Source organism: Dermacentor andersoni, chromosome 2 (assembly GCF_023375885.2).
Source record: "Dermacentor andersoni chromosome 2, qqDerAnde1_hic_scaffold, whole genome shotgun sequence".
Lineage (NCBI taxonomy): Eukaryota > Metazoa > Arthropoda > Arachnida > Ixodida > Ixodidae > Dermacentor > Dermacentor andersoni.
The window spans coordinates 58,365,945-58,388,727 of NC_092815.1; the positions used below are offsets into that span (position 1 = coordinate 58,365,945).

Here is a 22,783-nt window from a genome sequence, read left to right on the forward strand (position 1 = left end):
ACCAAATGCGTTCTGAGAGCTGAGAACCATTCATCAACGAAAGAGTTGCGGTTGCCTGCCATCTGCGTCGCCTAGAATGGGTGGAAAACCCGCAAACATCGACCAATACTAAACACAAGCCAGCGTAGAAGATCATTTTTGGCAAGATTCCAAACAGATTGGTAGTCGTAGTGCATGGGCTGCGATAAACACGCTTGGTCGTCACTGGAGTGCAAAGCAACAATGCGCGTTTTTTTTATTTTTTTACATTTTGTTCTACAGCTGTGATTGGAACTTCCTAGTCCTGCTACGGGGATAGCTGATACGCTCTTCTTTTTCTTCTTTTTTGCCTGTGTGAAGCACCGGCAGCAAATTTAAATAGCTGTAGGTAGCGTGGTTCTGTGGCATACAAGAGGAATCATATAAGTAATGGGGTCTTCTAAATAGATCCGCATGTAGTGTGACGTTGTGTGTCTGTGCGGGAGTGGCGGGAAGGGTGCGTGGCGGGCACGTGGCCACCAGCGTGTATGAGTTAGTGCGTACGTGCTTAAATACACGTATAAGTGCGCGTTCAGCACCAGCGCTTTACAATATTACGAATTGCTCCTTGATAAAGCACTCGAGTTAATTCATTAAGGTTGCGGTAATCCATTTGTGTACTCTTGGCTTTCAGTTCACGACGGACGTGTTGTTGTATCTATTCTTCCCCCACGCGTTGTGCATGTAAGTGCAACTGCTTATTCTTGTTACTGCTGTTTTATTTTATTCACTCAACGTCAAAAATACCTCACAACAGCGCTGTTTCTATGCATGATCTCTAATGGAAAGAATATAAATCTATATTCCCAGTCCCGCCCAGGCACAGTGCCCATTCGGATTAATTTAGCTCGACTCCGCAACGGAAAGCCGGCAACCAACAGGAATAAATAATGTTGAGTAACTTTGTCGTATGGCTGGGCTTGTGCGCGGTATGAGAAGATCGATGAAGCCCCGGCGACCTTTCATTTTTTCAGTACCATTCTTCAACTGAAGATCAATGCATGCTTTGTGCTGCTCTGTGCCGTTCCTGCAGTCCATGCGATAAAAGTACGCACTCCCCTTGTCGGTTGCTGTTTGTCAGGTGTGCATAATATTCGACCTCTGCATGTTTGACAGGCGAAGAAAATTCAAAGGGCACTCATCACGTAGCCTAGGTTACCATGGTGATGCATCTGTATAAACAAAATATGTTTCAGTGCCGTCCATCTCTGCGTCTAGTTGATGAAAGGAGGCGCAAAAATTATCCATTTAAACTGAAGGTGAAATGTTAGGATTAAAGACAGATTTATGTTACGATCATTATTTTCTTTTTTTTTAAACAAGGATATGGACGACACCGACGAAAAGGTCATGGGAGGGCTTCGCATTACGTATATTAGGAATGAACATATTCGGTGGTGAGGATATATATATATATATATTCTAGGCTGGTGCCGCTATGCTTCGTGAATGAGAGGCGTATACGAGGTCTTCCAGAATATATGGTCACGTGGTCAGAAACATGACATGCCGTGGTAGTTCAGTAGATGCGGTGTTCTGCTGGTGAGCATGGGATTATAGGTTCGAGTCTGTTGCAGCAGAAGCATTACGACGGGCTCAGAATGCAAATATATCTATATTGGAGATATAACGGGCGACAAAAAGGGGAACCGAGGCCCGACTTTTACTAGTCACAACCATATGAAGCAAACAGATGATGAAGTGAAGAAAAGCATAGAAAATAACATTTGTAGTAGTTTTTAGTAGCAAACGTTTGCAAATAGCAAAAAAAAAAAAATGCGTTGCCGCTGGTAGGAGCCGCACCCACAACCTCCGGATTACGCGCGCGTTACGCTACCAATTCTGTTAGGCATAGAGGCTATATCCCCGTCTATATTCTCAGGTATTTATGTATGTGTATGATATCTAACCCAGGGAGTGTTAGCCAGCGCCACTAAAGGCCATGGCGGCCGATGTGCATGAAATTTCCTTCAGACCGCTGGCGTCAAGCAGTACCATGCTTCGACTGTATTCCATTTGATCTGCGAAATCCAATTGTAACATATTCACTTTTACCCTTCAGAAGTTTCCCAATATTCGTTCGACTCTATCCGATCCTGTCGGACGCAGCAGCCGTTAGTTGTCGCCCGCAGTACATGAGCTATACAGGAAGTGGCGCCACGAACCAGAAACAATGCTGAAGAATATCGTCCGCTCTCTTGATGGAGCCGACATCTGAGACCAGCACTCCATCATGGGGCCAGCATGCGTGCAGCACCCGTTCGCGAGGGCATCCTCAGATGACTGCAGGGCGCCCGCAGCGACGGGAGAAACAGGCGCGCTGATAAACGGACCGCTTATCTCGCGAAGACCGTTGCGCAGTGTGCGACTTCAAAACCTTATCCTCGAGTGAGAAGACATGGCGCAAATGTAAACAAAAGCGGGAAGCAAAACACGCACACGGCATACCCCGAAAGCAGTCGAGAAAAGCAGGGTCACAAGAGTGCCAGGAAAAGTCTGCTAGGCACAGCCATTTGTTTGTGCTGTAATTTCCGGGTGACACTCCCTGCAGGCTTCATGCTTTTGCTTCCTTCAAGAAAACGCCGAGGGAAAAATATGAGGGAGAATATGAACGAAAAGAGCGTTGTTCTGGTTTCTTTTTTCCTTTGACAGGTTTCAAGATCTTAAGACTGCTTTAAGACAACAAACCTGCAGGCGACGGCGGTGAAAAATTTGAGTGCGTACTTGTGTCTCGAGCGTCTGGAAAATGACAGCTTAATTTTTGCCTTCTCATCTGATTTCGCTTCGCAACTCGGTTATGCTCTTGGGAAACTGACTCAATAATATTGTTCGTCGCATATTTAGGCACTTTGTGCAAAGGAAACTGGGTGGGAAATTTTTGACACACTAGAATTTTGAACAGCGCTTGCGCTTTTGGCGACTGTATTGCAGTACGTACATTTGTTACCGTTCTGGCTGCAACAAACTATCGGAGCAAGAATGACATTAGTGCTTGCGGTAGCTGACGCGATGGTGGTGGTGAAAAGCATTTATTGGGCTATATATACAGAGAGGTGCTCGAAGAGAGACCTCTAGTTGGTCGCGCCCCTTGCAACACTGGGCGGAGTCTCTCATTCCGGGACCACGTTGGTCTTGACCGCTACGCAGGTCCGCCGAACTAGTGCTTGTTGGGCCGATAATTCCTGGCAGCCGAGTAGAGCCGCCTCCCAGTCCTCTTGGGAAGGGGAAAGGGTGATGGGGGGGAGAGAAGGATTTTGCCTGCATGCCCAAACCATGTGGAAGGTGTCGGCCACCTCACCACAGAAAGAGCAGCGGCCGTCAAAAGAAGGGTCAAAGTGCTTGAGAACCGCCGGGCACAGCAGGATGTTTGTAAAGAGCCTAAGGAGAGTTCGTTCGCCAGCTTTACCCAGTCCCTTCATAGGAACCGGGTAACGCGACGCCATCTTATTATAGGGCGTCGGACTAAAGTTGAATGCACCGATTCAATCGAGATGCCACACTCAATTCTTCAGACGTAACACGCAAGTACCACCAATTCTGTATCTCCGAGTACTAGACAAAACATTTTCTTGCAGCTCGGTGCAATACGTTGATGAAGCTCACTCAATCTATGTGCAAAACTCGTAAATTTCCATGCTCCGTTGTACGACAATGCGCCAATGTCATGGCACATTGGGGCACTAGAGAAATTGGCCGGAAGCTGTTCTCGAGATGGAGCAGATCTGACGTGGATTGACACATTGCGCATGCAGGTACATGTGCACACTCGTGATCAAGCGCTGTACTTGTGGCACCATTCATAGCTTTCTCTCCAGTCACTGAATGATCGAAAAAAAAGGGAAATGTATCCCGCGCCATCGGACTTAGTAGCAGCCATGGTATATAGCCACGACGCCACCACGCTGGGTATCCACAAGACACATTAGCGGACAGTATTGAGCATGCAACGAACTCCTTCCCCTCCCAGTTCTCTCTCTACTTTGGAGACATCCACTAAAGGTTCTGAAGAAAAGCTAAAAATCCCTAAATCTATATATTTCAGGGGGGAAAAGCACGCTAGGGCCTCCCTACACAGACATCAAGTTGCTTATTTCTTACCTTTTCACGTTCACCGCAAATAAATTCCACACCACTCGTCTGCTTCCTTTACCGCCAGCCGCGCCATGACTCTTGTTATCTTGCCTTCTCCCTGTTCTGGTATTTTTTTTTTCCCAACACTTGCCCGAACATTCGCGAGGTTAATTTATTTTCAGATTTTCTGTGGTGAAGCAGGCTGGCACGTATCGTCTTTTTTTTTTTTTTTTTGACATAATCTTTCACTTTCCCTAATAAAAAAGCGTCCGGTATACGGCCCGGTACCGTGTGCATCGCTGTGGGCCCTTCATACCAAGAGAAATAGCCTGGGCCCCCCATTCCACCAAACAAAGGCTATCTTCGGCCGACTGTTGGCTTCCGTCGCCAGCGGCGGCATCTGCAATCGCGAGGCACGTCGCTCGACATGCAAACGCGTTGATCTCTTTTCCTCCGATCCCTTGCCGAAACTCCTCCTTTGCTTTTGCAGTCTTGACTCAGCTCGCTCCCAAACTTCTTTTTTTACATCGGCAAAAAGGGCGAAGCCTGCGAGCAAGGGTGACAGCTCTCACCACCAACGTGAAGCCTTGAGGTTCCGCTCAGAACACTGCCGCCTCGCAGCACCCCATCCTCTCATCCCCCCACCCTCTTAGCAGGCAGAGCACATCCGGAGAACGAACGAACCAACAACAACAACTTGAACAACCTGCGCGCAGCCGGCGCGCGCTGTACGTCCACGTGCGCCGCGTAAACAAGCGCCGACTCTTCAGGAGGCGCCCACTCCCCCGAAAAAAAGAAAAAAGAAAAACTCTCGCTGACGATACTCGCCGCCTCTCGCGCGCACCGCGTCGCTCGCCGAAGTGCGCCCGCGAGAAGTCCCGCACGGCGAGCGGCCGCAAGTGGCGTCGCGTCGTGCTGCGCGAAGTCCTACCGGCTGTGGCCCCCCATCGAGCGGTCGGCTGCACGGGCCGTCGCATTCAGATTCCCGACTCGCGCTCTCCTCGCGCGCCGTTCCCAGCCGCAGACATTACCGTTGGCGAGTTCGCACCAACTCGGCTAAACCGAGAGAGTGAGTGCGCTCGTTGTCCTCGGCTGTGTCGGAACACGAGGGTGCCCTCTGCGGAGTGCTTTGTTGGAATCGGCGTGCGAGCTCGTTGTGCGCGTGCGAGTGTATGCGCCGGCCCGCTGCTGCATCTTGATGACTTAATGGACTTCGTCTCGGTGGCTCGTTTGACACCTGTCGCGCTGTCATCGTAGCTGCTGTACGTACGAGAAGCCTTGGCAGCTCGTGCTGATCATGACGTAAGTGCTTTTACGGCTCCCTAATATTCGGAGTTGTGCGCAGGTTCAGCGCGGCTGCGCGCACGGTACCTGCGGAACTTTTGGTTAGCTGGTTTGGGGTGCCGGGTTAAGCGCCACGTTAGACTGCGCGGCCAGTGTCCTGCGGGGTTTGTGCGTTGGTTTTCAGGTTTGTTCGACAGCTACCACGCTGCGAGCGAATCTTCGCTGTACCTTCCTTGATAGCGTTGTTTTTTTTTTCTTTTTTATCTGGGATGACGGTTCGATCTTAGAAATAAGGACATGTCACTTCATCACTGCATATCATATTGACCGCAAATAAAGACGGGGACAGCGGAAGGGAACAAAAAAAAAACAACACGGGCGGTACAACACGGTTCTCTTCCGCTGTCCCCGTCTTTATTTGCGGTTAATATGATATGCAATAAACACCAACTAGGCCAAACTGAAGTTCTTCTGAATCACTTCGTCAGCGAGTATTGTGGTCGTATGGCCAAGCGTAGCACGGTTCTATAGCGCGAAATTAAACTATGAGAGATTTTAAAGTCGTTTAGTGTCGTTTATTGTTGTTGCGTTTTTTTCTTTATTCTTTCACCTAGCGGCACGAAGTTTCATTTACATTTACCTTCTCATTTACATTCGGTAAACAAGACTGCCTTATTGTTTACTGAACCATTTTATTTTCCTATTCTTCTCGTTTATATTTTATTTATTTATTTATTTTTCCTCAAAGCCGGGGCCGAAGACGACTTGAATTTTATCTCCGTTATATCGGCCACTCGCGGCGACGGACGACGTGAAAAGAAGAACGTAAAAATGGGTCATTGCAAAATACTGTCACTGTCCTTCATCGGCCCTTCGCTGCTAGTCTAATAGCAACTCCATTCATTCATTCATTCGTTCATTCACTTAGCAGAACAAAAAAGAAACAAAGAAAAGCGCTAGTATACAGGGTGTTTTGCGTAAGTGGAACAAGTATTCAAGTATTTTTAAAAAGTGGTTAACCCCAGGTGGGTGAAACCAAGAACATATGGTTAGCCGTCATGTGGCATTCCTCAAAATACCTTTTTTTATATTCTACTTAGTTAATTATTTGCGATAAATTATTCAAAATTTATAATATGCACTTGGGGCCAAGTGCGCTTCGTTACGTTGTAGAGATGATTACGAAACGAACGATCCAATTTCAATGAATTCATGGTGAAATAAGCGCTGACGCATCTACAGGTATGTTTTTATCACGTGCAAGACCCAGACCTCATAAATGGGTCAATCCCGGAGACAGTGCAATACCGGGCCGGCCCGCGGCGGAGGTGAAGCAGGCTTCAAGCACTCCGCCAACTTCCAAAAATAGGTTTAATATCTTGGATGCATATAGAACCATATAAATTCGGCTTTGTAGGAGAAACACTGGGCGATGTTACGGGGCAGTAGGGGATGTGACTATGAACAAAGATGACGACTTGGCGAGAAGAGCTTGCGGCTGGTTCGGGCAGCCATCTTGTGCACGCAGTGTTGCTGTAGTTTGTAAAGACCTTATAAATAGAGCTGGGCTTCACCGATTCTGCCCCGTGGCATATTCATATATGTCAGAGAGAGAGAGAGAGAAAACAAGGATAGGAAAGGCAGGGAGGTCAACCAGAACAGCATCCGGTTTGCTTCCCTACACTGGGGATGGGGAAAAGGGAATAGAAAGAGGAAGAAAGGGAGTCTTCGCTCATCTCCGCATCAAAGGAAGCCCTTCGCTCCTCTGGCCCTCTACCAACTCCGCTCGGAACTTCAAGTGGTTGAAAAGTTCTGTGCACGGGTTGCTGGGTCCGTGGCCATCATTACTGACGCAGCATTGAATGACATCCCTGAGGCACGTGTACCAGAAATGAACGTGCTATTTTCACTCGAAGAGCTTGATGCTGCGTTGCGACCTGCAGGCGTTCTTCGTCACCAGGACCTGATGGCATCACGTATGCTGCCCTATGCCACCTTGGACATGACGCACGTGATGAGCTGCTCAACTACTACAATGAGTCTTGGCAGAACGGCGTCGTTCCTAAACAATGGAAATCGAGCCGCTTGATCCCTATTCTGAAACCTGGAAAGTCTCCGCTTGAGCTCTCATCATATCGTCCGATTGCGCTTTCGAGCTGCGTCGGCAAAGTGATAGAAAGAATGACTCTTGCTCGCTTGGAATGATACCTAGAACGATTCAACATCTATCCGGACGCCATGACAGGCTTTCGTCGAGGTCGCTTGTCCATCGACAACGTCATTGACATCGTAACATAGGTCCAAAATCAAAAAAACCTCAGCATACGACAACGTCACCCATGAGGCCATACTGAACTCACTTGAGGCTGTTGGAGTTGGTGGCCGGATATATAAATGGATTCAGGACTATTTGACTGAGAGGCGTTTTTTGTAACAGAGCGAAGACGGCCCGACTTCAGACCATTACATCTGCTGTGGTGTGCCGCAGGGTGGAGTGTTGAGGCCTATTTTGTTCAACTTCGTCCTGGTAGGATTAGCGGATTACCTACCACAGACAGTTCATGTCTGGATGATTGGACTTTTTTTGATTCCAGGAATAGCAAAATTCACTTGAGGCTGTCGCAGGCACCACAGGGGAGAGGAAGGCTTCGCCGCCGGTGTAAAAGATGCCGGTATGCACTCCTGATGAGCGTTATTCACTCATGAAAAGGTCGCTTGAGGTCTCTCGGCTGGTAGGGAGGCCAAATGATGGTCGGGGATCCTTGACAGATGGCGAATGTTCCTCCCCTTTGTCCTCCTCCTCCTATTTCTAAGAGATATCTAGCATGCTGCGAACTCCGGTATATCTAAATCGCTTGACTGTGTTATATAGGACGGCAGGCCTTTTCTCAACCATAACATCGCTCTACTATTTCCAGACACGCGCGATGATTTATACATAACATAGTTAGAAAGACGAAACTCATTTCGTACACCTCCTTCCTGTATACATACTGTAAAACAGGAAAGTTATGTGAGCTATTAGTTTGAGAAAATCAACTGACTTATTACGAAGGCTATTAGCAGTCCACTGAAATATAAGAACATTTTTGTAACGATTATTAATTGTAAGCCTGCCTTGGAGCTGTTGGTGGTGCTGGAGGGGGATGAAAGAGAAAAGTAGAAGGCAGGGAGGTTAACCAGAATAACGTCCGGTTGGCTACCCTACACCGGGGGAATGGGAAAGGGGAAAACAAAGATCACAGGGAGAGAGAGGAGGGAAGGAAAAAAGGAAATTGCGGCGAGTTCGCTGACGCGTGTGGTCTTACAGAAATCGCGCTAATAGTCACAGATGGTCGCACAAACCCGTCGTCCTTAAGAAACACAAAAGCGCCTTCACCGCTTTATGGGCCGACGGGCGATGGGGGCGTTGTTCTAGCAGCACCTGCACAGAAAGCGGCCGATTGTCCAGTTTTTGGAAAGCTTTGGCAAGTTCTTGTCTCTCTGAGGCATATCTTGGACAGTGGCACAGCAGGTGGTCTGGTGGTGCTGGAAGCACCCAAAGACTCCATAGAAGGCAATGATTTTACCTCTGGCAGGTTGTTTGTTTGTGGAATGGCACCAAGAATGGCACGCAGCAGGGGCGTAGCCAGGGGGGGGGGGGGGGTGCTTATAGGGCTTCAGCGCCCCCGCCCCCCGAACTTTTTTCGTGCTGTGATGCACCACCGACCAAAACAACCCCCGGCGCCGGAAATCATTCAGGATTTTCTCTAGAATGTATTTTTTACGCTCGAAAAGACATTGCGGCGGGAAGATCGTGAACTCAGGCTTAATTTCATGGCAACGCCCATGCACCTTGAGTCACATGACGCAAAGAACCCCGTCCGAGCACAAAGTTTCAAGGGCGTTTTGATGGTGAGCGGGCTCGTCGCGGCATCTCACAGAGGCCGCGGAATGCACGGAGCGCATGGATTTCAATTCCGAAATTTTATGGGCATAAAGATCACATAAAGTTTGGATGTGAAAGCTGCATTGACAGTTCCAAAGTCGTGCTTTACATTTTCAATTCCGTATCTTTATGGGTTTAATGTTCTTGTAAACATTTGACGCCAAAGCTGCATTGACTTTTCTAATGTCGTACATAGGACCATACAACGAAACAAGCCAAATCAACACACTATCAGACAAGTTGACAGAGCACGCCGCGAGGTCCGATGAGACTAAGCGTCGTGATGGTTCATTTGTGCCGTCATGTCAAAGAAAAGAATGTCAACATTTTTTCACCTGCGCGCCAAAGCACCCATGCCAAGGCACTAAAGCCAGCAAAGATAACTGCGTTCTTATTTATTTTGTCTACTTTGATTCTTATTCCCGAGAACCCACATTGAGCGTCTTCAATTTTCTTGTTCTCGCTACCCGCGGGCTGCCAGAGCCAGCCAGAGGTCATGCGTCTTTCACGTGTTGCCCTGACAAGCACGCGGCGCACTGCGGTGCGCGTTCGTTTTTGTCTGGCCGAGTGGATTTTGGCCTCAGAGAGTTTTTGACGCTTTCTGGCTAGCAGACGTCTACGGAAAGTATTTTATCTCGCCAGTGTAGGATAAAGAGCAGCATGCATATGGCTTCTTGTGGACCAAGCGTCTCACGTTTTCTTCGATTTCCTTAGGTAGCTACATTAGGTGCCCCAAGTACGCATTCGATTGTAGCCAACATGCTTTCCTTTGCGTTTCTTCATTTCGGTGCCCCCCCCCCCACACACACACAAATAGACATTGTTGCGGCGCAGTGAATTGTTGCATGCTTAAAGTTCAATCTTGTTACTACTTTTGCGAAAAGTAATAGGCCACGGCACTCTTCAGTTGCCGGGTACTCTTATTATATTATTGCGATAGCAATTATATGGACACTGAAGGCGCATTCCTGTCGTCGTCGTCATCTTCCGTATGAACTCTAAGTGCGATAACATCGTCAGCGCGCGCCGCATGCTGTCTGTGCGAGTGAAAGCGTAGAGAGGGGAGGAGTGAGCCGACGATGCTGTGTCAGTCTTATACGCGCAAAGGAGAAAAACGGGAAGTAAGCGCGCCACCTTCCGTCGAGCGCGATGCATCGGGGAAGCGGAGGGAGGGGGGCTGGGGTGTGCCTTAGGTTTCTGTTATCTGTGAATCTGTGATTGCGTAACATGTTTATTTGCCTTGTTTGACGCGTTATACAGGGTGTTTTAGCTAACTTTAACGGGAGTTTAAAAATATGCCGATGCACTCTAAGACGACTTGACCAAATGCATGTTGCTCACTTTTGTATGCAGATTGTCACGCTATTTTTGTATCTTGTTTAATTAGATAATTAGTCAAAATTATTCAAGTAACTTCTGAAGCAACGAAGCTAGGAAAAAATTTCCAGTTAGAAAGTTGCAGCGCGGTTGGCAAAACGTCCGAATAAACAGTTTGTGTCTATCTATCTATTAAGTATTAGTGTTTTTCAGGTCGCTGCCGATGCCAGCGAAATACAAAAATCGTAGCGTGACGTGCCCGCTTGTGCGTCGTGATTGCACTGCTCCCAAGCGTTCCGCGCACAAACAGCCATAGGTGCGTTGCGGCTTGAAAAGCGACAGGGCAGCGACGCAAGCGTTGGCTGTTCAATTTAAGCTAGCAACCGTTATCTCCTGCGCTGCGTAAAGTGACTGACGGACTGGGTGGTGGTGGTAGGTGGTAGTTCCAGACAGCGATAAGACTATAGTGCATCGGCTGTTAAAGTGCGAGCAATTTCGTGATGCCTTTTTCCAACGAGGAAAAAGCAGACATGATCCTTGCCTTAGGAGCTGTAGGTGGACAGAGATGGCAGGCTGCAAGAATATTTCGAAGCTGGCACCCGGGCACGCGACCAAGCCCTATGACAATATTCAACACCTATCAGTCGCTGAAGCAAACTGGCAGCTTCACAATAAAGAGGCAGAGAGTTTCAGTCATAAATAATGAGGTTCACTCAGATTTTTTGTCTTTCGTGGCGGCTAATCCACACGCTAGCACGCGCAGCGTGAGCGCACAGCTCGGTGTGTCCCACTGAACTGCCTGAATGATATTGAAAGCAGCTGGACTGCACCCTATCACCTGCAGTTGCAGCAATGCCTGGAGTCAAGGGATCTTCAAAAGAGATTCGATTTTGCGAATTGGATTTTGATTCAGGAGGAGCAGGATTCTCACTTCCTCACCAGAGTATCTGGACTGACGAGGAGAACTTTTCCAGAAATCGCCAATTAAATATCCACAACGCATACTATTGGAGTGAGCAAAATCCCCACTGGCTGGGAAGATCCCGCCACCAATATCAGTGGTCTTTTAACGTTTGGTGCGGAATATATGACAGCATAGTCATTGGCCCAGCGTTTCTTTAACAACACTCTGACCGGCAAGAGGTATGAGAGTTCTTCAAAGAGCCGGTTGAAGACTTCTGCTGCACCGTACAACTAGCCCGGGTGCAAGGAAAGCGACAAATGTAGGCTCTGTTCAGAAACAGGAACACTCACACACATAATGTGGGAAAGCATGGACAGCCTGGACAGCCTGGCTCAGTTCCGGGGACGTCGACCGACAACTTGAACTGGTGGACTGGGCGGAAAAGGCTAAGCAGGCCCAGGGCGTTACTTGAGCCCAAACACTCAGCCACGTCCCTTTTTACCCTTCCCCCTTTCAATAAAGTTTATCACCACCACTAGCCCGGCTTGGCGCAATGTGGTATCAGCGCGACGGGGTGCCAGCCCACAGCTACAGTCAAGCACGAGCATGGCTTGATGTTACCTTCTCATGGCAACGGATATGGAGAAATGGGCCTGTCCTGTGGCCGGCAAGGTCACCCGACCTCAACCCTCTAAACTTTTTCTTGTGGGGTTACATTAAGGATCACGTATACACGACGGAAACGACGACTGCAGAAGTGTTACAGGAGAATATAACTGAAGTTTGCCACAGCATTTCACCGACGGTGCTCAAGGCAGCGACACCAAGCATTCTCAGAAGATCCCAGTCATGTATCGCTGCAGAAGGTGACCTCTTCAAGCGCTTGCTGTGAAAGTGCATGAAAAATAAACGTAAATTCTGTGAAAGACTGCGTCTGGTCATTTAGGATACTCTTATTCTACCATTTTCAGCAATCTGAAAACTGTTTTTCTTTTTATTTGGGGTTGTTGAATTTGCTTACAGCTATCGCGAAATGACGGACCTGTTGCTTCCAGCAGCACAAGCGATAACCGCTGTGTCTGCTTACCGCTATAACGAACTTTCGCGAGGGGAGCACATCACCGGTGTAAATGGCACTGCCAACGCCTACGTGGTTACCCTGCCGTCTTTCAAGCGGCAGCGCGCCTATGGCTGTTTGTGCGCGGAACGTAGGGGAGCAATGCAATCACGACGCGCAACGGGCATGCCACTTGGTGTTTTCTATTTCCGCGGGCATCATCAGTAAGCTGAAATACACTAATACTTATTTTTATGTATACAAAGACAGAAACTGTTTATTCGGACGTTTTGCGAACCGTCCTGCCATTTTCTTAATAGAATTTTTTTTCTAGCTTCGTTACTTCAGACGTTGGTTTAATAATTTTGACTAAAAACCTAGTTAAGCAAAAATACAAAAAATAGCGTGACACACTACGTACAAAAGTGAGCAACATGCACTTGGTCTCGTCGTCTTAGAGTGCATCGGCATATTTTAAACTCTGGCTAAAGTTAGCTGAAGCACCTTGCATACAGTTACAATTGCTTAGATATGTAGGTTTATTGGATACTTATGCGTATATTTAAATATCTTGTTGCGAGGTTTTGTGGATACATAGTGAACTTTGCTTCCAGAGAGCACGTTTTGGTTTTTATCAAGCTTTATCTTCGCATTTGTGCATGTCATTGTACTTAGAGTTTCCAACGTATATTTTGCAGAACTGCTGCTTTTTATATGTGATCTCTGTTGCGACTACGATTTCGGTGCAATTACAATACACGACCGCTGACAACTGCTCCTGCGCAGTGCATTGGAACGAAGGACAGCGTCACAGAGAATTTTCCCTGGCAGTTGCATACGTACAACAATGTAAACAAGGTTCTTGAACGACAAATTTTCATTAAAACATTTATCCTCAACTTGTTTATTTCACGGCCTTTACATTTATCATGTCAGCGGCATGAACTGCTTTGCTGGTTTCGTACTGATGTAGTTCTAAAGTTCGTGTGATATTTTCTTTATTATTAAATAGACAAAAAGCATGGTAGCATTGATATCAGTTATTTCTGGCACAATCTTTGGGACACAAAAATATATTCTTTAATAAAAATATGCATATTTTCCTAGTCTTGACAGTGCGTAGCGTCCAAGAACTCGTTTGCAGCATCTTTGGCAATGGCAATGCAGTTATTATTCACGTATTTGATCCCTCGACAAATTCTGTGGGGAGGCGGAGCTCCAAATTCAGGTTCCCTTTGGCTGATAGGCATTCCTTAGAATGTGTTGCTTCTCATTGTAATCCTGCCGGTAGGTGACTGGCCGCTGTTTACCTGGTTTGCCAAGGCGATGGAGTCTTCAAATCGGGTGCAAGTCACATTAAGCTGCTAAGAAATAAGTAATTCACGACTTTATTTTTAAGCTCGGGTTCTGCCTCCCCGGCATCTTTATCAGGAGTCTAGATTTGTCGCCTTCAAAAAAACGCTAGAAGGGCTCTGTACCCTTGATCACGTTTGGAGGCACGACAAATGGGAAATATAATGTCGTCCATTGGAGCATACTAGAAAGCCAATTTAGCGTTTTTAAAAGAATGCCGTCGGAATAGAGTAATGCAAACTCCACACTTGGATGACGCATGCATGATAGCAATTATTGCAAAAATCAGGTATCTTATTACGCCGCCTGACAATGGATAGCGTAAAATCCCGGGGACAATTTCAGGTACAGAACTCTTTTTTTCAGTTTCGATTGCGTAACTAAACGATTGCGTAGCGTAACTAAACGATTGCGTAACGCATAACATATAGCAGTGTGCTTGATTATTTTGTTAAATGAGCGTTGTGCTTAGGCACTGCTTGATGGCGACATCATCCTTGTCTGCGTCGTCACGACTGCGAATAAAAGCAAGCTTTATGGCACGATGTGCAATCACGTTTACATTCTCGGGGTATGCGCTAACGCAATACACAAATCGCGTGTGCGCTAATTGAGCAACAAACGTGAAGTGCACTTTGCAACGTTGAAAGACAGAGACAAAGGTAACACAATATCATCGCTCGGCAGAGTTCGCATGAGTGTCTTCAGCACTAACATCCTGAGAAATTAACACGCGTATATTGCGCGAGCATCGCTCAACCACGTAAGAAACAAAAATTATAAGCCGGCTTCTCTGCGACAAAAACGTCCGCATAAACTGACCTGAACACATCCGTGTAAAGAGCATCTAATATTCACAAATTCACTATCCTGTTTTCTGTTTGTTTGCTTCTTTTTTTTTTCATTTCACAAGAGAACGTAAAAGGGGTGCTAAGTATCAGTCCGCATGCATAACCCAGCACCTCATTTTCTGGTACCAGCGGCATCCTGTGGAAACAAGGATCAGTGCGAGTGTATGCGCCAGTGCGCGAAAAGATATCAGGCATGACTTTGCCCATTAAGCTGATGAGGGCAGCGCAAACGACGCTTGTGACAGGTAGTTTGATGTCACGGGTATAGTCGCTGTGCGAACTCAGGGGCGCGCGGTAACTACTACGCAAACATAATAACTTAAAAGCGCGCTCCTACTGCACGAAGCCCACTCAAGTTTATAGGCACACTCGCGGTACTTTCATCCTCCTAATTCCATTTTATTCACGCATTCATCTAGAATGTCGGGGAGGCGGGGGGGGGGGGGGGGGGGGAGTGTTTTGCACTCTGTAAGTTCTATAGCGGAAAAGTAAGGCTTGGTAACAGGGCTCATTATCCAACACTTTTCAGAGTCAGGCGTGCGCCCGTGAAGCTGCACAATTTGGGCATGTGCATGCTGTCGGCCGCAGACAAGAAGTGCTCACAGCATGGTGCGCTAACTCGCGGAGTATACGTTAGTACGAACAATGCAAAGAGGCGCTAGCAGCACGTAGACAGACATAACTATAACGCAGATATGTCTGGCCGTGGTATAGTTCATAATACGACCTGAACACCGCCAGGAATTCCACGAAGGTTTCGAAACCTTCAGTAATATTTCCCTTACGCTGCTTTGCTGCAATATGAATACGTTATGTCCTGTGTAAAAAGTGGCAGGTCATTTCGTCGCTGACGACAACGAGAAACGTAGCAGGGTGCAGGGAGTTTTCGCTTGTATCAATAATGCTTCGGTAACCGATAAATAGAAAAGAACTCCAATTCAGCATTGCTTAAGTTGACGCTGCATCACATTTAGCAGCTGCAAGCTTCTAGGCCATTTTGAAACATCAACGATACTGCACAAAGTTAACTTGAAAATTTTGAACTTCTTGCTGGGCGAGTTGATGCACGGCTATGTTAGTAAGAGCTGCGCGTGCAAAAGAACCGACACAGGAAAAACGACTTCTTTCCATCTACTTCGTTTTTTTTTCGTGTTCGTCCTTTTGTACGCACCTCCCTTCCTAACTTAACTTGAAACTGTTGACAGAAGGGTTTGCATGTCCACAAATACGACAATGCATGCTGCAGGAAGCATTTCGACAAGTTAATGTGCGCAATGTAGCACACTACACAAATATTTTTCACGTGAGAATAAAATCGCGGGATAGCGAGCAATTCCAGAAACTAATCACACATTTTCTTTTCCTCTGTACATTCATTTGTGTGCGTCATCTACGGCGTCGTATAGCATGCGAATGTTTGGTGCTACATCACGTACCGGCTACGTACGACGATCTCACACACCGTATTTCCGGGAGATCGTGCGTAAGACGTGGTCCCTGTTACCTTCTTTTTCTCATTCTCGGGTTCCGTCTTTGCCGATGATGTACAATACGTCTGGTAAGATAGGATTAGTCGAATGATGTGACAAGCGTCTGATCCTTCGCACCAACCGAACAATAATAACACCAATAAGCGCACACGGCAAATGGAGCCGGCAGTGTTCTTTCAAACGTTAGGGTGACTCTTCTGACGACTTATTTATTACTTCCGAACGCCTTCGCGGTCAGAAACACTCCAGCCGTCAGACACGACGCTTAATCTTCACAGACAGGCAGGCCGCTGCAGCATCGCTACGGTGGATACTTCTAATCTCCAGTACAAATGGCTGTGCTGGTACTCCTTTCGACCTTGTTGCGGAAGACTCGTCCGTTTCCTTCTTCCTTCTCACGGAGGCGTATAAAGGGTTCTTTTGCGTCGCTGTCTCAAAGAAATGTAGCGCACATTTTGCCCTTTGACCTTCCATCGGTGTGGTCAATCTCTTTCTGGCTCTATTTCTTCTGGTCTTTTCATTTTTTCGCGAAAAGCCGGCTATCGTGTCCTGTTTAATGGGTCGTTGCAGAACGGCGTGGGATTATCGCTTCCGGAGATGTACGGTGGGATCTCGAGAGAGAGAGAGAGAGACGATTTCTGTTGTGCCGCGCAGCCGCGGTTCTCTCAGGCGGGGCCGCCGTCACTGCGTCTCTTTCGGGCGCATCAAGGACAGACTCAAAGTCATCGCCGACTACTGCGGGTAAAAACGCATCGAAACCGCTAGAGCGCAACGCAAACACAAAGCGAGTTTTTAAGGGAGAAAAAATAAAGACAGTACCGATAAGACAGCCTTAGCGTGAGTTATTTCCGTCATTCTGTCGCACCACGTACACTGTTCGCAAGAACGCGCCAGCGTTCTCGCGAACAGTGTTCTGTTGTGAAATGAAAAAAGCAAACAAACAGAAAACAGGATTGTGTATTCCTGATTATTAGATGTTCTTTACACAGATGTGTTCAGTTCAGTTGCCAATTGCTGACAACAGTGGGCTGACATTTACTTTCTTACAGTAGGCTTTTTTTTTTTTTAGATAAGAAATAACATCACTGAATGGAAATAGCGACATGTCGCTTCCGAAACTTCTGTGCGCGAAGGCAAGTAAAATTCTGTCGCGTATTACGAAAACATTGCAGGCAGTTTGCCAGAATATACAGTGTCCTTTCTTTTTCTTTTGTTACGTCGGACACTCCTCTGTTAATAGAGCCCACGAACGTTATTCAAATCACGTCACTATACATTAATTGTGTGTCCAGGCAGACATCACTTGCAAGAAAAATTAAACCAATCTATTGACTAAATATAATAATCACACTCAATAACTGGTTTCTTTCAAACATTACGGCCCATGTTAACATTGGAATTTCAGAGAGAATCGTCGTAAAAGTCTAGTTCAGCGCTTAAATATTTCAATATAGCCATGTAAACCGAAATAATCGGTCTCAACATCTCAAGCACTGCGAAGCGCACCTTGCGGTACAACCCTCCTGTGACGTAGCAGGGAGGCATAAAATGGCGCTGCCGTCGCACTTTCCTCTTCCCGCGAACCTATTCCGATTGGCACTGCGCGCAACTCCCGATATAGGATGGAATTAAAAAATGCAAGGACACCTAAGCAGTCATGAGCTGTGAATGCCAAAGCATTAATGTCCAATTGAACGCCGCTGAGCAGTCCGAGTTTTGCCGTACGAGTAATGTTTTCGAGTTTTGCTATTGGGTGTGTTATCGAGTTTTGCGATTAAATTGGTGCGGGCATTTTTTTTTATTGCTACGTTAGCATGTTGAAAGTAGACTGCAATCATTTGGATGATATTGCTAAAAATTAAGTGCAGTTAGTTTCAGGCAGTGCGTTCGCTAATGTCTATGGCGCGAGTCAAGCTGACGATGTCTTCTTGGCTGGCCACGATGCCTTCATCGTCGGACTGGTAGAGGTCGGGTGTGCAGTCTTTGCGTCGCAACGGCCTCGGTGGGATTGGCGGCAGCGGGTTGTGGTGGATTTCAGCGAGCATAGCGTTTTCTCTCTTCCTTCGTCTGCGCTGCACTGGCGCGGACGGCCACGTTTCGCTACTGCCGAGGTTGCGGCCGCCAACGATGTAGATGCTCCAGACTCCATAGTAGTGCTTGTTGCCCGAGCCAGCACGCACCAGAAGCCTGCGGTGCAATGCCACCGATGTGCTACGTGACAAGAGACCGAAGAAGCAGCAGCGGCCACTAACGATGGCATGCTCGCGCAGCGGTGGTGAGAGAGATATAAAACGCGCGCCGGCTTCCGAGAGCCAGAGTGACGTGGCGTCGCGACGATGCCCTCTCCCCTCACGCAACACCTGGCGCCCTATGGCTGCAGCACTCTATCCTTCGCTCGCTCTGTTCCGTCGAGGCGTGCTCGTGACGCACAGCGCTCATTATGTGGCGTCGCAGCCAATGAAAATTTAGACGGCGTTTCGCTTCTGCAGACACCGGCTTTTCCAGTCACTGAGACATTTGATGCTTTAACATTAAAAACAGCAATGTCTAGCTTCCCCTTGGATGGCTCTGCATAAGCCTTCTATATCATCGCATGAAATAACGGCTGAGACGACTAAGACACATGATACATGAGATAATGCCTCTGTCATGCCCTGCTACGTCATCCATTGTTGGTTACGATAGACACCCGCAGTTAAGACATTGTTAACTGTCCCAGCTGTCACACACATGTGCCGCTTAAGAGTAATGTCAGAAATAAATCAGTGCGTGAACAATCAGAGAGTTTAATCCACAGATTCTGTCAAACATTTATAGGCTACACCACGAATCACGAGAATAATTTCCGCGCCTGTTTTATTTTTTTATTGAAATGAATATTAGAAGAGGTTGGCGCCTTTAAGGTGGCACCGGCTACTCCTTGTCACTTGGCAAGGAAACAAATTTGCGTAAAAAGGGAGAATAGCGACACAAAATATGACACTCAGTAGAACACTGGATGAATAAAAAATATACAGTCCAACAGTACATGAATCGCAAAGTTTTATGCATTAGTTCAGTACACGTACGCATATATAAAGTCAGCCATACTGAACAGCCAAAACACACAACACATGTACAGAACATAATACACTGCAAAATACATTGCAAGTACAGAACAGAATTATACATATTGCGTAAAAGTTGCGATCACCACATACACCATTTATGAAACACGAACATTTATGTTACTCATTTAGCGTATTCGGATCATCTGAAACTTGATATATTCCCAAAATGTTGGTGCCCTCTAAAAAATTTTTCAGAGCAAGAAGTACTCTTGTTTGAAGGCCCGCACTTGGCCATGGGCCAAGTATCTTTTTTAGAGTGAATGGTCTTCTGTCTAATATCAACAAATTTGCTTGCAGTACCCTTCTTTGTGGATCGTATTTCGTGCACTCGAGCAGATGATGCACATCTTCGTCAAGATGGCCACAAGAACACTGCGGACTAGAGACACGTTTTATCCTGTGCAAGAAGTGTTTCGTAAATACAGTACGAAGACGCAGGCGGTATACCAATGCTTCAAATTTTCTGTTGTCTCTTAGATTTCCCGGCATCGATAAGTTTATACATAGGTCTATGAAGTATAACTCCGAGTTTTTAGTTTGCTGTTCAAACCAGGTAGTTTTTGCTGAGGTGACAAGAAATCTGTCTCATGATCAGACGGACTTCACTACGCAATAGGGGAAGGTTGGTTGTTTCTGCGTTATTGTGCGCCTAATTCACAGCTGTGTCCGCAGCATTACTACCAGGAATATTGCAGTGCCCAGGTATCAACTGAAATACAATTACGTGGTTCATTGCGCTTGCTTTGTAAGTTCTTTGAGCGTCTCATACAATAGCAAAGTGTTCAAAGAATTTTTCTTATTGCACTGTAGTAATGTGAGGGCGCCTTGCGAGTCGCTAAAGATAACCCATTTTTGCGAATGTTTTTCTAAAGTTATGAAACGCAAAGCACACAGGATTGAAAATAGTTCTGCCATGGTGGAAGATGTCTCCCGGGATAATTTAAATGTTTGCTCTAGCGCTAAATGTGGAATGACGAATGCTGAAGTCGATGAATTTTTATTACACGAACCATCTGTATAAACGTGGATGTACTGGGGATATAATGAGTAAATTTGGTAGAGTGCCAGTTGCTGTGCGGCTACTATGAACATGTCTCTCTTAGATATAATCCCGTCAACCGATAACTCTATTTTAGGGTATGTTAACATCCAGGGAGGGTAACTAACATCCACTTTGAATAATTCAAATCTTGGTAATAATGCTTTATGTTCTCGAACAACATCGTGAATTTTGCTTTTGTTTCTTTCGGTCAGCGCGAGGTTTAATGGATGCTTCTCGTGTTGGATTAAGATGCAATAAATATGTCGGCATGTTTCAACCGTTCGTATGACTGGAAATGGTGGGTGACGAGCTTCAGCAATTACTAAAGAACTCGAGGTAGCCTGCGGAACCGCAAGACACACTCGTAGCCCCCTTGCTAGCAAACGTTGAAGACGTTCCTCAAAAGTTTGCGATAAACCATGAAGGATAGGTGCCGAGTAAGCAATTTTTTTGTTCTGTGAGTGCGTTATGAAGATGTAGTAGTGAAGAGACTAATCCCCCCCCCCCCCCCCCCCCCACGTTGTGCGAACGAGTCGCCGAAGTACGTTTATTACATCATTGGTTTGCTTTTCAATTGCGCGGATGTGTGATGTCCATGTTAGCTGGCGGTCAAGAATAACTCCAAGAAATTTATGCTCTATAGCAAACATCAAAGTTTGCCCATTAAGCGTAAGTTGGATATTATTCAGCTGTCGTCCAGTGAAAGGAAGTACGGCTTCTTTGCGTATGAAAGACTCATGCCTCTTTCTTTTAAAAAGGTGTCGATACTATCAAGACCCTCTTGCAGCGTTGTTTGAATGTCTTGTATATGAGTTCCAGAGGCCCATATGCAAGTGTCATCTGCGTACATAGAATACTGTAGACTAGACGGGAGTTCTTGTGGCAAGGCTTCCATTACACGGTTGAATAAAAACGGACTGAGAACACTGCCCTGCGGAACGCCCTGCATGATACTGTGATAATTGCTCACTCCTTCGATTGTTTCCATAAATATTTTTCTATATTTCAAGAAATTTGATACCCATCGCAGTGTTCGACCATGTAGGCCAAGCTGTAACATACTAGTAAGGACGTGTATGTGACTTACAGTGTCCAATGCTCTTTGAATGTCTAAGAATACTGCTACTGTCACATGCCGCAAATTCGCTCATGTTCGACGCATGTGGCAATGTCTAATACTGGATTCATTGTACACCGATTTTGTCGAAAACCGGTCATGTAGTTGGAGAACACATTTGTGTATTCACAACACCATTGCAGTCGACTGTCTATCATCTTCTCAATTAGTTTGGAAAAAACAGCTTGTGACACTGACGGGTTGGTAGGAGTCAAGACCAATTTCACTCGAAGCCTGGGCAAGATGTGTAGTATTCTCTGAAGGTGGATCGTGGCGCTCGCTGTCAGAACGTTGTCGACCTGAGTGCTTTAGAGCTGCAGAATAGTTCATGTTGACCCCTTGCTCTTTTTCTTTGCTGGGAGTTGCAGGCGCGCATCTTACAGCATCAAGGTTGGGCGGGGCGCATTACGAGGAGGCAGCCTTCCGTATTTCAAGTCATGTCTGCGTAACCTTGAGGCAGCTTTGCTTTGAGGGCACCCGGAGTAGGAAGCTGTAGGGTTTCCGCCCCAGTTGGCACACTTTGGCGGACACACAGACTTGCACTCTGAATGGTTGTGGTCTTCTGAGCATATCTTGCAGCGATGTGGAGTGCGGCAGTTCTTCGATAAATGTCCAAATCTCTGGCAGTTGTAGCATTTCAGAGCAGGGCCTGTTCCGTGGTGTATGTATAGCATGCATGCGGCACCAAATTTCAAGGGATTAAAAATTATAATGATTCCAATTTTACTTGAATATGAGGCTGTACGTAATGGGTCGTCTGCAGACAGGCACTTCTACAGATGACCATACTAATAGCTTGGTAGTACGTTTGTTCATACATGCGCAGACGATTTACAAGTATTTCAGTAACAACATATAAATATATAAAAAGTGAGTTGTTCCCGCTGTTGCATTAGGGTCATAACAGCACGTAGCCGGAAGTTGCAGAGGTAGCAGCAACTACCTCTCAAAACCCTGCAAGAAGCGTTGCAGAAACCAAATGCAACATGTTAACTCTTTCTAATAAGATAAGGAGAAGGCTCAAAGCATAGATTAACGATAGATGTCAGAGCGGTTTCGCCAGATGTTTCAGAGGCTAAAGAATACGGGCTGAGACGCGCTTAGCTTGATTAGAAAGAATATACTGATCGCAGCAGAAGTATTCTATTGAGTGTATTCTAAGAATACACTCACTCACTCGCTCTCTCACTCTTACTCACTCACTCTATCACTCGCTCACTCATTCACTTCGAAGCAACTGA

The 22,783-nt window shown here is 46.5% G+C and overlaps 1 protein-coding gene, 1 long non-coding RNA gene and 1 pseudogene across 3 annotated transcripts in view; 1 reads left to right on the plus strand and 2 right to left on the minus strand.

The window, feature by feature from the left end:
• The window catches only part of LOC129387808 (uncharacterized), a 308,256-nt gene that overhangs the window by 149,055 nt on the left and 136,418 nt on the right, over positions 1-22,783 (minus strand). The window lies entirely within an intron of this gene.
• Positions 4,129-22,783, plus strand: part of LOC126542251 (ADAMTS-like protein 5) — a 220,320-nt gene continuing 201,665 nt past the window's right edge. For both annotated transcript variants that reach the window (XM_055077122.2, XM_055077124.2), the window contains exon 1: positions 4,129-5,391. The gene's annotated coding sequence lies outside the window, so the exon portion shown is untranslated. The remainder of the gene's footprint in view (positions 5,392-22,783) is intronic.
• Positions 6,648-6,778, minus strand: LOC126542692 (U2 spliceosomal RNA; annotated as a pseudogene).